Source organism: Struthio camelus, chromosome 19 (genome assembly GCF_040807025.1).
Source record: "Struthio camelus isolate bStrCam1 chromosome 19, bStrCam1.hap1, whole genome shotgun sequence".
NCBI classification, from domain to species: Eukaryota; Metazoa; Chordata; class Aves; order Struthioniformes; family Struthionidae; genus Struthio; species Struthio camelus.
In genome coordinates this window covers 728,620-744,155 of record NC_090960.1, presented here as the reverse complement: position 1 = coordinate 744,155, position 15,536 = coordinate 728,620, and the positions used below count along the sequence as shown (strand labels likewise).

Sequence of the window (15,536 nt, the reverse complement as noted above, 5' to 3'; positions counted from 1 at the left end):
AGCAGCCCCGGCTCTCGGCGCGCGCGGCCCCGCTCCGGCGCGTCCGTGTGGACGGTGCCGCGAGGCAATGCCCTGGCAGCATGCAAAGCAGGCCGTGTATAATAGATAATAATTAATAGACTGCTCCAGCGGCTAGCTAGGTAAGTAGATAAATAATTTTAATTATCCTTGGGGAGGCTGTAAATTCGCACACAGCCCTTTATTAAACTCTCTGTTTACAACAGTCATTTATATTGTGTGTCATTTTGCATAAAACCCCCTTGGGGCCGAATAACACCGCGTAATAACGGCTCCTTTATTACCAGCGCCTCGGCTGGAGAGCCGGGAGCGGCGCGGGCTGGAGCGGCGCGGGGGCAGCCCGGCGCTCTCCTCTGCCGCGGTCCCAGCGCCGCGTTTGCAGCGGGGAGACGGCGACCCGACCGGCGCCTCCGAGGCCCCGGGACTGGGCGGCCTCCGAAAAGGCTGGCGGCATCGAGTGACCGGTTGGAGCCTGCTCGCTCGTGGGCGTCCGAAGCCGCGCGTGGCCTCGCTGCAAGCGTTGGCGCGCGGGAAACGCTCTGCATCCCTTTGCTCTTGGGCACGGAGACGAGCGGCAGGGCAGCGCTGCCGGCTGCAGCCGACGGGCGCGGGGCTGGCGAGAGGAGCGGGCTCCGGGCGCCCGGCGCCGCTGCAGCTCCCTGCCGGCCCCGCGCAGCCCCAGCCGCGCGGCATTTCCTGCTCGAGGGCAAAAGGGAAGGAGCGCCGGGCGGACGGACGCGTGTCTGCTCCGTCTCGGAGGTGCCAGCAGCCGGCGGCCTGGGAGGAGCTGGCGGCGAGCGGCGGCAGGCAGGGCCGCGAGCGCGTCGCCCAGCCCGGCCGGGCCGCGGGGCCGAGGACGCGTCCTCAGGGCGTTTCTGGCCCCCCCGGGGCGGTTTGTGTTTTTGTGCTGATGGCAGGGTATCCCCCCCCGCCGCCCCCTTTTTGCGCATGTCTGTCGGAAGAACCATAAATTCCGAGCTGTGAAATCCCGCTGTGTCAGCAGTCTGCAAAATGAATTGATATTAAACGCGACAAAAGTCTCTCTAATTCACCCTGGCTACTTTCTGCCTCCCTCCCCGAAGACGTAATTGAGAAGCGGAGGAATGGAGATTGCCATCGCCCCTGCCCGGAACAACGCCGAGCCATCTATTACCGAGCTTCTCGTTAATTGAGGATTATTTACAAATAACTGCAATCTCGCCGAGCTTCCCGGCTCTCGCTGGCCTTGCCCGGGCGCCGGGCCTGTGCCGAGAGGTAACTTCGCAAAAGGCAGCCGAATAACCGTATAGTTTAATATCCCCGCGATCGGGGCTGACATTTATGTCGTTAATTTTAAAACGCTTTATTTCTTCTCTATTAAGTTAGACTCATTTTCGGCAGACTAAATAACTGTCTCTCCCTAAGGGCAGGCTGGCGTTTTATGGTCTCCGTCCCGGCATCTCTGACTTTTTTTTTTTTTTGGGAACGGGCAACGTTGGAGAAGATGGGGATTGGAGAAATCCGGAACAGGAGCTCGACTGGTCCCGTCTCAGGCACCTGCGGGGCCGCGGAGGGAGCGCGTCCTGCGGCGCCGGTGGGTCCTGAGCGATGGCTTTCCGAGCGGGGGGGCCCGGCCTGGCGGGTTTGTGCGTCGCCCAGTGACGGATAGACGCAAACGGGCTGGTTTTTCACTTGCATCGGTCACCTCCTCCTGAGCAGCATCCGCGTCTTATCCGGCTGCTTCGGGCCGCGAGGAAGGGAAGCCGGCGGCGGCGGCGGGGCCGGAGCAGCCGTCAGCGCCTCTGCCCGGCCCGAGGACCGCAAACGCCGCCGGCTTCTCTGCGTCGCCAGGGGAAGCGTCTTCCCTCCCCGTCCGGCTGCCCCAGCCCGGCGCTGGCGTGGGACCCCTCCGCCGTCGGAGCGTCGACGGGGACCGGACCCGGCGCGGGACCCCTCTCCCGCCGGAGCGTCACCCGGGGGGTCCGGCCCCGGCGCGGGACCCCTCTCCCGCCGGCGCGTCGCCCAGGGGGTCCGGCCCCGGCGCGGGACCCCTCTCCCGCTGGAGCGTCACCCGGGGGGTCCGGCTCCGGCGCGGGACCCCTCTCCCGCCGGCGCGTCGCCCAGGGGGTCCGGCCCCGGCGCGGGACCCCTCTCCCGCCGTCGGAGCGTCGTCTGGGGGGTCCGGCTCCGGCGCGGGACCCCTCTCCCACCGTCGGAGCGTCGCCTGGGGGGTCCGGCCCCGGCGCGGGACCCCTCTCCCGCTGGAGCGTCGCCCGGGGGGTCCGGCCCCGGCGCGGGACCCCTCTCCCGCTGGAGCGTCGCCCGGGGGGTCCGGCCCCGGCGCGGGACCCCTCTCCCGTCGTCGGAGCATCGCCCGGGGGGTCCGGCCCCGGCGCGGGACCCCTCTCCCGTCGTCGGAGCGTCGCCCGGGGGGTCCGGCCCCGGCGCGGGACCCCTCTCCCGCCGTCGGAGCGTCGCCCGGGGGGTCCGGCCCCGGCGCGGGACCCCTCTCCCGCCGTCGGAGCGTCGCCCGGGGGGTCCGGCCCCGGCGCGGGACCCCTCTCCCGCCGTCGGAGCGTCGCCCGGGGGGTCCGGCCCCGGCGCGGGACCCCTCTCCCGCCGTCGGAGCGTCGCCCGGGGGGTCCGGCCCTGGCGCGGGACCCCTCTCCCGTCGGAGCATCGCCCGGGGGGTCCGGCCCCGGCGCGGGACCCCTCTCCCGCCGTCGGAGCATCGCCCGGGGGGTCCAGCCCCGGCACGGGGCCCCTCTCCCGCCGGAGCGTCGCCCGGCCGTCCCTCCCTGCGGCCGGCGCGGGCCCTCATTGCCGGAGGAGCTCGCCGGCGTGCGGTGGGTTTTACGATCCAGTGCCGCGCGCTCCCCGGCCGTGCCAGGCCGGGGTTATTAGTTATTTTTAGCAATCGATGTTATTGATGCCGTGCTAGCTGGAGGAAGCCACTGGAGGGCTGTTCTTCCAACTCATTACATTTAGAGCTGAACTATCCCCTCTTTATATAAATCCTGACACATAAAGATAAAATACGCCATTTGCCGTAGAGCTGCAGCCCAGACTCGGCGATGGGCTGGCGCTGGCAGGGGCCGAGCGGCGTGCGCGTGAGCGGGCGAGGGTCCCCCCGCAACGCCTGGGAGAAGCGCGCTGCGGCCGAGGAGGGCTTGGAGCGGGCGCCGCGCGCGAGGCCCAAAGCCCCTCGGACGGGTCCCCACCCGAGGGCCTCGCGCGCCCTCCCTCCGCGTCACCTCCTGGGCGTTTAGCCGTGCTCGGGGCTCTCCCCTCTCCCCGGATCAGCTTTGTCAGGGTTGGTGGTGGTCTGAGCTGCTGTCGGTAACGAAAGGGGAGCCTGGCTGCAAAAAGCATCCTACGCGCGGAGCCTGCCCTCTGCGTTACTGCGTGGCGCGGACGGCCTCGGTGAAGCACTGGCGGTGGAGATAGCGGCGTGTAGCGTGGAAACGCAGCTCTCGAGGACCGCGTTGCGTCACGTCGTGATGCCGTGGACAGCGAGAAGGCTCGTCGCGCCGGGGGAGCTCCGGGGGAAGCAGCTTGGCGCCGTTGGCTGCAGCTGGGCTTGGGGTTGGAGCGCCTGGTCCCGGGGGGGGACGCGCCAGCGCCAGAGCTGCCTCCCCGAGGCCGCGGTGCCCGGAGAGCTGCCGCAGCCGGCGACCAGCCCCAGCGCCCGCCGCCCCGGGCAGAGGCCGGGGGAGCTTGCCAGATCTCCCAGACTAGCTGGGGCTGAAGGAGAACATGTTTGTGTGTTTTCTACCTTCACGTTTTGTTATTTCCTTTCCTTTTCAGCCCTGTTTCCAGGGATGAAATCCTTTGCTTGGCCCGGAGGGAGTTGTTGTTCTCATTTTAAGCTCGTGTTGGGTTTAGAGTGGGCGCAGGCTAATTTCATGACTCGGGGGGCGTTTTTACTTTCCCGAGGATTAATGCAGATGAAGCAGCGCGTGCAGGCAGGGGGCTCGGGGTCCTGGCCGGGGCGGGTTGGGAGCCGGTCCCCAGCGCCGCGGGACCAGGCTCACGCACGGCCGGCGAGCCAGGACCGCCGGCGCCGGGCTGGCAGCTGGGAGCAGCGCGAGCGGGCGGCGCCGGGGCTGCCGCAGGCACGTCGCCGTGCCCGGCTCTCCGCGGCTCTTCTCGGCTCCGCTGGCCACGGTCGCCTGTGGGCTGGACGGCACCGCTTCGCGCTCCTGCCCGTCTCCTGGGGAGGGCGTCGAGCCTTTCCTGCGCGGCGTGAGGACGACGCCTTGCTGAGCCTCGGGCCCACCTTCGGCCCGGCTGCCCCTCTGCCTCCTGTTTTGCCCTTGGCGTTTGCACCCTGATGCTGCAGCGAGGGGCTCCACCGCTGTGCACGTGCTGCCTTGCTGCTGCTTCTTCGTTAGCATTAGTATTTGGCCAATCTCTTTGATTAAGAGACGAAATGTAAACCCCACCGCGCTCCCCCCAGCCCAGGTCCCCTGCCCCAGCCCGCTCCCTCGATAGAAACTCAATCCCAGCCAGGAGGGATCGATGCTAACCCGGTTACCTCCCTCGCGGAGCCGTTCCCCCAGCCCGCCGGAAGCATCGCTCCGCGGGCGGACGGGCCACGTCTTCCCCGGAGGGAGGTCGCCGGCGTCCCCCCGCCGCGCGCCTGCGCTCGGGCTGCCCCGGGGCCGCTGCCTGCGCGGGACGTGCCCTGGGCGCCGCATCCCTGCGCCTGGCCGTTGGGGGACGGTGGAACCGGCAGCGCCCCAGGCCGGGGGGTGGCCGGCGTCCCCGCTCCCCCCAGGCGGCTGCCGGAGCGGAGCCCGGGCGGCAGCGCTCCTCTCCTCCCCGGCTCCGCTGCTGACGTTCCCCGGAGGCACAAGGAGGAGAGCGCCTGCGTTTTCAGTTAAAGCAGCCCGCCGCCTGCCAGGCAGCGCTCCAGGCCCGGTAGAGAGGGCTCTTTCAATTTACTTTTGTAGTTTTTCATTTCAAGATGAAATTAAGCTACAGAGAGCAAAAAAAAAAAAAAAAAAAAAAGCCCAAACCTTTTTCAAAGCAACGCATCAACGCATCAACGCATCCCTTAAGGGGAGACGTTCTTACACCGAGGTTTTCCTGCACTCCGGTTGTCCTCTGTGTCTCGGTTCCCCTGCGCTTTCGAAACACGTGCCCCCGGCCAATCCCCTCTGCACGCTTTCTGGGTTTTTTTTTTTTTTTAAAACTATTGTTTCCAGTCAGTTGTACAGTCGATCTGCGGTAGATCCGTGTTTATGATAAAAGCCTCCCCCCCACCCCGCCGCTGGCCCTTGCGCCGCGGCTGCTCTGACGGTCTGGGGCGCAGGGGCGGCGGAGGGGGTCCCGCACCCCGCGCCGCCCTCTCGCCCCGCGCCCGGACCCCGCGGACCGCAGCCAGCCGAGGACCCCGGCTGCGCGCGCCTCCGCTCTGGGGTGGGCCAGCCGCGGCCCGCCGGCGCTTCCGCCGCTCCCCGGACGGGCTCGGTCCCGCCGCGGCCGCCTGGCCTGCTGGCCCGGTGCTGGGGGGCCGCGGGAGCCCCCTCGGGGGGGGCGCCGTCGCCTTGGGCCGCCTCCCGAGGGAGCCGAGGTGGGAGCAGCGTCTGCCCTCTGGGTAAGGGCAGGGTGGCGGCGAGCGCCCGCCCGGCCCCCGGGGACGGGGAGGACGCCTGGGGGCCGGCCCCCGCCGGGGCTGCTCCGAGGCGCCGTAGCAAGCGCCAAAACTCGTCGGGCGGACAGGCGGAACGATCCCGGCCGTGCCTCCCTGGCCCGCCCAGCGCCTGCCTCGCTGAGTATCTTGTCCAGAGCGTCGTCTTAATTGGTGCAAGCGGGACACCTTGCCCCAGCTGGCAGCGCGCTTGCATCCCGGCCAGTGGCAGCGCGCTTGCATCCTGGCTGGCGGCGGTGTGCTTGCATCCCGGCCGGCAGCGCGCTTGCATCCCGGCCGGCAGCGGTGCGCTTGCATCCCGGCCGGCAGCGGTGCGCTTGCATCCCGGCTGGCGGCGGTGCGCTTGCATCCCGGCCGGCGGCGGTGCGCTTGCATCCCGGCCAGCAGTGGTGCGCTTGCATCCCGGCCGGCAGCGGTGCGCTTGCATCCCGGCCGGCAGCGCGCTTGCATCCCGGCCGGCAGCGGTGCGCTTGCATCCCGGCCGGCGGCGGTGCGCTTGCATCCCGGCCGGCAGCGGTGCGCTTGCATCCCGGCTGGCGGCGGTGCGCTTGCATCCTGGCTGGCGGCGGTGCGCTTGCATCCCGGCCGGCGGCGGAGCGCTTGCATCCTGGCTGGCGGCGGTGCGCTTGCATCCCGGCCGGCAGCGGTGCGCTTGCATCCCGGCCGGCGGCGGTGCGCTTGCATCCCGGCTAGCAGCAGTGCGCTTGCATCCCGGCCGGCGGCGGAGCGCTTGCATCCCGGCTAGCAGCAGTGCGCTTGCATCCCGGCCGGCGGTGGTGCGCTTGCATCCCGGCCAGCAGCGTGCTTGCATCCCGGCCAGCGGCGGTGCGCTTGCATCCCGGCTAGCAGCGGTGCGCTTGCTTCCCAGCCGGTGGCGGTGCGCTTGCATCCCGGCCAGCAGCGTGCTTGCATCCCGGCCAGCGGCGGTGCGCTTGCATCCCGGCTAGCAGCGGTGCGCTTGCTTCCCAGCCGGTGGCGGTGCGCTTGCATCCCGGCCGGCGGCGGTGCGCTTGCATCCCGGCTAGCAGCGATGCGCTTGCATCCCGGCCGGCAGCGGTGCGCTTGCATCCCGGCCGGCAGCGTGGTTGCATCCCGGCTGGCGATGGTGTGCTTGCATCCCGGCCAGCGGTGGTGCGCTTGCATCCCGGCCGGCAGCGTGGTTGCATCCCGGCCGGCGATGGTGTGCTTGCATCCCGGCCGGCGGCGGTGCGCTTGCATCCCAGCCGGCAGCTTTGTGCTGCCAGCACCCCTCGGGCGTCACGTGAGGAGGGAGCGAAGAGCCCGGCTGCCCCGGGCAGGGCGGGCTGGATGCGGCCGCCGTGCTGGCTCTGTTCACTGCCGTGCGGGGACATCGGCTGCTCTTAGCAGGGTCCCTGCTGAGTAAAACACCCAATTGCACTGATTTCACTTGCGATTGGCAAGTCTGTTGGTGAAGCAGACCGTGCGAGGAGGCGAGCGCGGCGCTCGTCCGGAGAGCGCGCCGGGGGCTGCACAGCGCGGGGAGCGCCGGGCCCTGCTCCCGCGCCCGGCTGTGCTGGCGCTTCCTGCTCGCACAACAGGGAAGGGAAGCAACTTGCTGTGTTTGGGGCTGCAGCCTGCAGCTGCCAGGTGCCCGGATGGGCTCTGCCGGCGCCGGGTCGCTTTCTGCCCCGCTCTCCACCCCGAAACCGCTGCAGCGACCCCCGTAGTCGGGGCCGCCAGCAAGCCGGGGTTAAACGGCCCCTTGCGGAGCCCTCGGGGCAGGACGCGCTCCCGGGGGCTCTGCTCCCGCGCGGACGGGGGGACGCCGGGGCGGGAAGGCGAAGGCGGCCGTGCCGGAGGCGGTCATCGCTGCTGGGGCTGCGCCGCCAGGGAAGCAGGGTCGTGCAGCGTGCTGCCCGGTGCAGCGGTAGGAAGGAGAGATTCGGGCTGTAAAGCCGGTCGGCTCCTGGGAAGCTGGGGAGCGGCGTGTGGCTGGCACGCACCCTGGCGCTCGGAGGAGCCGCCCGTGGGATTTCCAGCTGCTGAGGGCAACTGAGAGGAGACCTGTGGCTGCGTTTCTGCAAAGGTTCAATACCGTTGTGACCGCTAACAATATTTTCAGGTAGGCAATCTAAGATAATGACAGGGCTAATCAAATCTCAAGCATAAGCTGTTGCTTTGGGGGTCAGGAGGGAATGTACTGCACCTAGAGCAGCAGTGCTTAATTGCTTTTGTCTTCCTCTGAATCAAAGGAGACAGCTGGGCTTGGTGGGCCGTGGGGTCTGACGCACGCAGGGCGGCTGCTGCACGCCGCAACTCGCGCTCCTCGTTGCAGGGACGCGGCTCCTGTTCTGCTTGCCCTAGCAATTGCAGGAGATAAGTGAAAAAATCCCTCCATGCTCCCGCAGACGGTGTGACTGCAGGTTCCGCAGCCTGTTGCAGATAAAACGATGATTAAGGGGTCCTACCCTATAAGCAGACAACCATGTTGACCTTATTTAGGCTCCTAATCAATTTGCCCCCTGTGTGATTAATTGAGATGCTTGCCATTGATTTTCCGCGAGGCAGGAGCAGCTAAGGTGGGATTCGCAAAGATGCCTGCGGGGAGACGTCCAGGTTTGCTCGCGCAGCCGTGCTGAGTCCTCGGCCCAGCAGGGATCATCCTGCCTCTCCTTCCCTGTGGCTCTGGGGCCCTGTTGCTTGCGGCTGCCGACACGACTTGGACGTTTCCCTCCGCGCCGCTGTTTGCAGAAGGGTGCAAGGGCCGAAGCCGGGGCCGAGCGCTGCAGTCGGGATGGGACCCGAGCTCCCGAGGGCCCAGGGAGCAGCCGAGGGGCCCGAAGCTGCCGTGCCGGGACGCACGGAGCAGGGACGCGGCGGCGCTCCCGGGGCGCCAGGCAGCGCAGGGGCCCGCAGCGCCGCTCGGGCAGCCGGGAGCGCGGCCGGCGGGATGAGCCGCGGCCCCGGCCGCCGGAGCTTTGTTTGCTGCTCCCCGTCCTTCTGCGCCGGAGCTTGTGCCGAGTAAGTTATGTGCTGGGGGAGTCGGTGCTCTGGTCAATTATTGCCGCAGTAAAACAGCCCGCTGGTGCCGTATTTTCTTGGCAGAACTGAAGGAAGGAGGTTGCTGTGGAGGGAAGGGGTGATGTGCTCTGCCGGGCCGAGCCGGCTCCGGCTCCCCTGGCCAGGCCGGTGCAGGGGCCGGCAGCGTTTCCATCGCTCCACAAACGTCCCTGCTGCCTTCCGAGCAGGAGGGGAGCAAGGAGGCTCCGAGAGACCCCGGAGGAGGAGGAGGTTGCCGGAGGCCGGCGATCCCCCGAGCGGGCCTGCGCCCGCCGAGCCGGGAACGCTTTGCCCAGAGCTCGGAGCACGAGGTGAAAGACCTACAGCACGGATGACTGGAAAGGATTTTCTAGCTAAATTGCTGAGCAGATGGATTTACCCTGGACTGGTCCTTGTGGACTCTGGAACATTTTCTCTTCTGTCACGGTGCCTTTTTATGACCTACCATTTGCTCCAGCAAGCAAGAAGAGAGAGCCCTTGGCGTCCAGCTCCCGCTCCGAACTGCCGCGCAGGAACACGTCAGCATCGCTGCCGCCTCCTTTCCAGGAACGTCTCCGGGGCTGGCGCGAAAGCCCTGCCCGCCGGCGGCACGCCTGGGGCCGCCGTGCTGGCGATGCGCCGGTGGGTTTTGCCAGGAGCGGCCGTAGTGACGGGCCGGCCCCGCGGACCGGCGGTGTTCCCGCCAGGCGGGAGCAGGACGGAGGGCGCTGGGGACGCGCCGGAGGGGCTCTCCTAACTCCGAGGCCGTGCGAGACGCGATGCCGCCCGGAGAGCCGCGGCGGAAGAGCTGCCCTCCCGCGCCTTGAAGCCACGACTCCAAACGCGGCTTCTCTTTTCGCCTGATAGCCCATCAGCTCTGCTAATTATACGCAGGCTAATCACAGCCCCCGGCGGCGGAGCCTTCCCCCGGCAGCTCGCTGCAGCTCCCGCGCGCTGGGTGCCCTCCCCGGCCCTCGGGCAGCTGCAGACCGCCGGCGCGGAGCCCGTCGGCGCGGAGCCCGTCGGCGCGGCGCGCTCCTGCCCCGCGGCAGCGGGCGCCCTCCGGGCTGGGCGCTGCGCCCTTCCGCCGCTGGCACTTCCACGGACGCGTTTGGCTGGTTTCTCGGGTTTCCGCCGTCCTTGCTCAGCCCCGATGTTGCTCCTTCTTAGCAGAAGGGAAAAGGATGGCACGCTGTCTTCCGCCACAAGCCTTTCCCCTTCCTCCAGCAGCGCGTCTGCCATTTGCATTACAGGCTATAACGGGTTGGAGTAAATGGAGCAGGTTTGCAATTAGTTTTCAAAGTACTTATCTCATTAAAGTAAATGAATTATTGATTTAGTGACACTCATGCTTTTAGTGAGCGGCACGGTGCCATCACCGCCTCGCTCGCTGGCTCGCGGCGGCCGGCCCCAGCGCGCTTGCTCCCCACGAGCGTGCGCGGCCCTGGGTGCCCGAGCAGCTGCAGCGCTTCCTACTTGCTCCTCGGCTTCGTCATTAGAGCAGCCCGGCGCCGGGGGCCGGAGTCGCTCGCGGCGTGGGCATGGGCGCGCAAGGGGCGCCCGCTCCCGAGCGCAAAGGGAGCGGCGGGCAGCGTCCGGGCTGGGGTGCCCGTGCTGCCCGCTCAGCCCCGCACGGGCCGGGCGCTGCCGCGAGAGCGTGGCTGCCCTCGCTCGGCCGCCTGCTGACTCCTCTCTGTTGCGCTCCTCGGTGCAGCGGTGTAATCGCTCCCGTGAGACAAAGCGCTGCGTTGATGGGAACCTGCCCGCTCAGAGGCACCCCTTCCCTGTGCCTCCAGTCCAGACGCGTCCCAGGCCGCTGCCGTAGCTGGTCGCGCGGACTAGGTGTGTCGCGGAAGCGTTTCCTCCCCCTCCGGAGCGCGGTGGCCGCAAGGCGGCAACGGGGCAAACGCCGCCGCCGTCGGACGCGTGGGCCGCCGGCAGGAGGGACGAGCAGACATCGCAGGAAGGATTTGGGTTGAAAGGTTCACGCTGGAGCTTGGGCAGCCGGCGGCAGCGCCGGAGAGGCCTGCGGACAGCGGTGCTGAGCGGGGCTGCTCCGGGGACGGGTCTGGCTGCGGCGTTTGGGAGGCGGCCGCGGGAGCCGGGACGGTGCGGCGCGCGGCCGCGGGAGCCGGGACGGTGCGGTCTGTGGCCGCGGGAGACGGGACGGTGCGGTCTGCGGCTGCGGGAGCTGGGACGGTGCGGCGCGCGGCTGCAGGAGACGGGACGGTGCGGCGCGCGGCCGCGGGAGCCGGGACGGTGCGGCGCGCGGCCGCGGGAGCCGGGACGGTGCGGCGCGCGGCTGCAGGAGACGGGACGGTGCGGCGCGCGGCTGCGGGAGCCGGGACGGTGTTGCACGCGGTTGCGGGAGCCGGGACGGTGCGGCGCGCGGCCGCGGGAGCCGAGATGGTGCGTTCTGTGGCCGCGGGAGACGGGACAGTGCGGTCTGCGGCCGCGGGAGACGGGACAGTGCGGTCTGCGGCTGCGGGAGCCGGGACGGTGCGGCGCGCGGCTGCGGGAGACAGGACGGTGTTGCACGCGGCTGCGGGAGCCGGGACAACGGTGTTGCACGCGGCTGCGGGAGCCGGGACGGTGTTGCACGCGGCTGCGGGAGCCGGGACGGTGTTGCACGCGGCTGCGGGAGACAGGACGGTGTTGCATGCGGCTGCGGGAGCCGGGACAACGGTGTTGCACGCGGCTGCGGGAGACGGGACGGTGTTGCACGCGGTTGCGGGAGACGGGACGGTGTTGCACGCGGTTGCGGGAGACGGGACGGTGTTGCACGCGGCTGCGGGAGACGGGACGACGGTGTTGCACGCGGCTGCGGGAGATGGAACGGTGTTGCACATGGTTGCGGGAGATGGGACGGTGTTGCACGCGGCTGTGGGAGCCGGGACGGCGCCGCCCGCGGTTGCAGGAGACGGGACAGTGTTGCACACGGCTGCCCTCCGCCACGGCCTCACGGCGCTTTTTTTGCACGGGAGCCGCGCGTTCGGGAGCCCCTCAACGGCCGCTCGGCCCGGGGCCGCGGGAGCCGCGGAAGCCGCGCTCTGCCCAACCGCCCTTGAGCCGCTGCAGCGCTGACCCCCGGCTTTCCGCAGCGGGTCCCGGGGCGCCTGCGCTGGCGCTCTGGACGCGTCAGAGCGTTGCTCAAGCTTCGGGCTGAGCCGGGGCGCCCAGCCGCGGCGGCCGTGCCTTTCCTTCCCGGCGTGCGAGGCAGCGCCTCGGCTGTCGCGCGGGCAGGGGGCTGCGGCGGGCCGGTCCGTCCCCGGCATGAACGCCGCCCGCGGCCGCTCGGTTTGCTCCCGCCACCGCGTGCCCTTGCTGCCGGCCAGCCGCGCGTCGCCCGCGGGCCGGGGCCGGGCTGGCGCTGCCGGCTGCAGCCCCTGCGCCTGGGCGCCGGAGCAGCTTCTTCTCTTTCTTAGGTTTAAAAAAAAAAAAAAATCCTTCTCATTTAATTAAAAGTGTTGACATTGTGCCTGGCCATCCCGCCCGCCGGAGAACGTGGTTATAAATTAAACATTAAACCTTTAATGGCCCATAAAGAAATATTCGCTGCTGCTTATGTATATAGGGGATATAAATAGAGAGGGCTGCTGGGGGAGGGGTGGGATATTATTTTTCCTCAGCCAGATAATCTTTGCTAATGAATTTAATTAAAAGCAAAATTAATTTAGGATTTTTTGGTGGAGGGAAGGCGGGTCAAAAACGTACTTAAAATAATTCGGCTGAGAAGTTTCCCAGAAAAGCCGAAGGGGGAGGCCGGCCGCGGCGCGGCGCTGGGCGCTGCCGACACGCGGGGCCGGCGGCGCGGCGCCGCGTCCCTGAGCGGTTGCGCGGGGCTCCCCGTGTCGCTGAATCCTCCTGAGAGCAGCCAGGAGCTTCGCCCTCGAGCAGAGGCAGCTGCAAAACCCACCCCTCGTTCGCGCTGACCCTCATCACCGGCAGCCCCGGCCTGCTGCCGGCCCTCTCCGCCGGGCTGGGGGCTCCTGAGCGCTGCGCCGTGGCTTTTCCTCTCCTGCTTCGGCAAATTCGGCGGGACGGAGCGATTTTCATTGGGGCTCCTGGGCCGGGCGGTGCGTGGGACGCGCGGGGACTCGCCCAGCGCCCCGGAGCGAGCGCGTCCCGTCCCGTCCCATCCCGTCCCGTCCGCGTGGAGCTTCTGGGAAGGCGTCTTCCTCGGGAAACGCGCCTGGGACCCGAGATGCAATCCATCGCCGTACCTCCCCGAGGAGCGCGAGCATCCTTCAGTTGCTCGTGGCCCGCCGGGCTGCCGGCGTTCCCAGCGCTCCCACACCGAGCGCCTGGAGCGACGGGCGCCCGCCGCAGCTTTCTCTTCCCCGCTCGGCGCTCTGCAGCAGAGGCCCCGGGGAAGCGTCCCGGGGAAGCCCGGGAGACCCCCGGAGAGGCGGCGCCCACCCAGCGGAGGCGGCAGCGGCCGGAGGGCTCCCGGGCCGGCGCCGCTCGCTGCCGGGGAGGGGGAGCCTGGCCGTGCCGAGCCTGCCGCGCGCGCGGAGCGTGGCACGGGGAGCCCCTCGCAGCCCGGGAAACGCGTCTGTCTGGGCGAGAGCTTTCTGGAGGGTTTTTATCATAAGAGCGCTAATGGAAGTCAGCACCAGCCTAATGAGCTGTGTTCCTCCATGAATCTGATTCATTGAGGCAGGAATTACCATAATTGATTATCCCGCTGCGCGGCTAAGAGCGGTGTTTGCTAACGGCGGTGCCTGGGAAGCAGCGCCGCTCTTCCAGAGGGCCGGCGCGGCGCGGCGCGGGGCGCAGCACCTCCAAGCCGTCCGTGGGCCGGGCATCCCGCGCGGATCCGGGCGGCTCTCGGAGCAGCGCCCGGGCACCCGGCGTCCTCCGCCGGGACCGCGCACCCCTCGCGCCCGCGGGGCTCCGGCCCCCGAGCCCGTCTCCGTGGCCTCCTGCCTCCCTCGTAGCTCAGCAGACGTGCCGCTGGCGACTACGGAAAGAGATGATGGTTTTCTTGAAGTGCCATATTCTGGGGTCAGGAGATCGTACGAGGATCGCAGCTCCAGTCTTTAAAAATAAAGCTGTGTTCCTGACTCCTCGTGCCGGTAGGGAGAAGCTGAAGGACTTGACACCTCGAGGTCCCCAAAGAAGCAGTTAACAAACAGAAACAACCCTCATTTATTCTTTTTTTAAAAATCTCACGATGTATAAGCTGTTCTCATTATTTTTGAGGGTCTGACATGATTTATGAACATTTGGGTTGGCAATGTTGCAAAAGCCAATTAGTTGAAGTGCAGCTTTCAGGAAGTTTTCTTTGAAATTCGGTGATGTTCTCCAAGAAGTGCCCGGAGCCGGGACGGCAGCGGGGAGCATGTCGGAGCTGGGCTCGTTCTGGGGAGAAGCGTGGCACCGAGCCGGGCTGCGAGGGCAGGGGCCGTCGGCAAGGGGCCTGGGCGGTGGGACCTGAGGGGCACCATCAGATGCGTGCGGTGACCCAACCTGAGAGCTCGTCCGCGTTCGCCACGTGGGGACCGGCAGCAAGCTGGAGCATCTTGACGATGGCTGTGTCCTGTCCAAGACAGCCGAATAGCTGCCAAAACCGAACCGCGGGCTGCAGTCGGGGCCTGAGCCATGCATGCAGCGTCGTGGGGGCGCCTAGGAAAGGGCCGGTTGTCTGCAGGAGCTCCGGCGGGGTGGAGGTGCGCTGGCCGAGCTGGACGGCGCGGTCCAGCCCCGTCCTTGCATGCACCATCTCCAGTTGCCCCCGTGCCAGAGTGCAGCAGAACCAGCTGGAGGGGACGGTGCTGCTGGCTGGTGTCAGGGCCAGGACTGCGCCGCCCAGCCCGCCGCGGGCCGGCGGGGCGTGCGCGGTGACCGAGCCCTCCTGGGCCCTCCGACGGCTCTGCTTAGAGCCAGGACAGCAGGAGGCTTTTAACCAGGGCAAGCTTCCCGGGGAGATAATACTCGTGTTCATGCTCATATTCTAAAATTTTGCCAGTCAATGCACAAATCGCATCGACTGTAAGCAAGTTAGTGATAACGATCATTGATTTTAATTCTTCCTCCTCTTTCTTGTCTTTTCTTAGAGAGTCCAGCGTGAGCACCGCAGGAGACGCTTGGCTGAATAAAAGGTACAGAGACTTTCGGTTTTACGTAGCCAGTGCAAGGCGAGGTGGTGCTTTGCGGCTCGGGCAGCTGCTTCTGGGGCCCCCCGGTACCCCCCCGCCCGCAGCCTGAGCCGGCGCCCAGGGCTCCCGCCCAGGTCCACGCTGGCGGCCCGGAGAGAGGCAGCAGGAGGCAGGGGCGAGGGGGGCCCGGCAGGTAAAAAGTGCACGTGCAGAGAGGGGCGATCGGTGCTTCTCGCAGAGCAGAGCGGGGTCCTGGGGCTGCCGAACCGCGTTGCAGCAGCCTGCTGGTCCCGGGGGGGTGGCTGGGCGCGCGGAGCCGCGGGTGCCCCGGCCGGGGGAGGAAGGAGAGAGGCTGCCCGCTCCTCGCCGCCAGCGGCTGCCCGGTCGCAGCGGGCGCTGAGCCCCAGCGCAGGCGTGACGTGAGTGACGTGAGTCTCTGGTGAGGAGGACCGGCGGCCAGCGAAGCCGGGGGCTGCAGTGCCTGTGAGTTGTCCGTGTGTGCTGACGCTGCTGTCTGTCTGTCTGTCTGTCTGTCTGTGCTTTGTGCGGCTCTCAGGAGCGGTCCGTGTGGAAGTCTGCTGAGGGAACCGTTTTCAGAAGGGCCCAAGTTTTCTCGCCCGGGTCGTAGCCAGGGTGACACCAGGCCGCCCCAGGACTTTGTCCTGAATTGGCAGTTGGCCACCCCAGGGGATATTTGTCCGTGGGGTGCTGCAGCCCTTGCCCTGGAGGTGACCGTCACCAACTTGCTGTGTCCCTCTGGCTAAGACCCGAAGCCTTCCCAT

The 15,536-nt window shown here is 68.0% G+C and overlaps 1 protein-coding gene across 22 annotated transcripts in view; it reads left to right on the top strand.

The window, feature by feature from the left end:
• Positions 1-15,536, top strand: part of RBFOX3 (RNA binding fox-1 homolog 3) — a 148,018-nt gene that overhangs the window by 98,420 nt on the left and 34,062 nt on the right. For all 22 annotated transcript variants that reach the window (XM_068913129.1, XM_068913138.1, XM_068913126.1 and 19 more), the window contains one exon: positions 14,713-14,757. The gene's annotated coding sequence lies outside the window, so the exon portion shown is untranslated. The remainder of the gene's footprint in view (positions 1-14,712; positions 14,758-15,536) is intronic.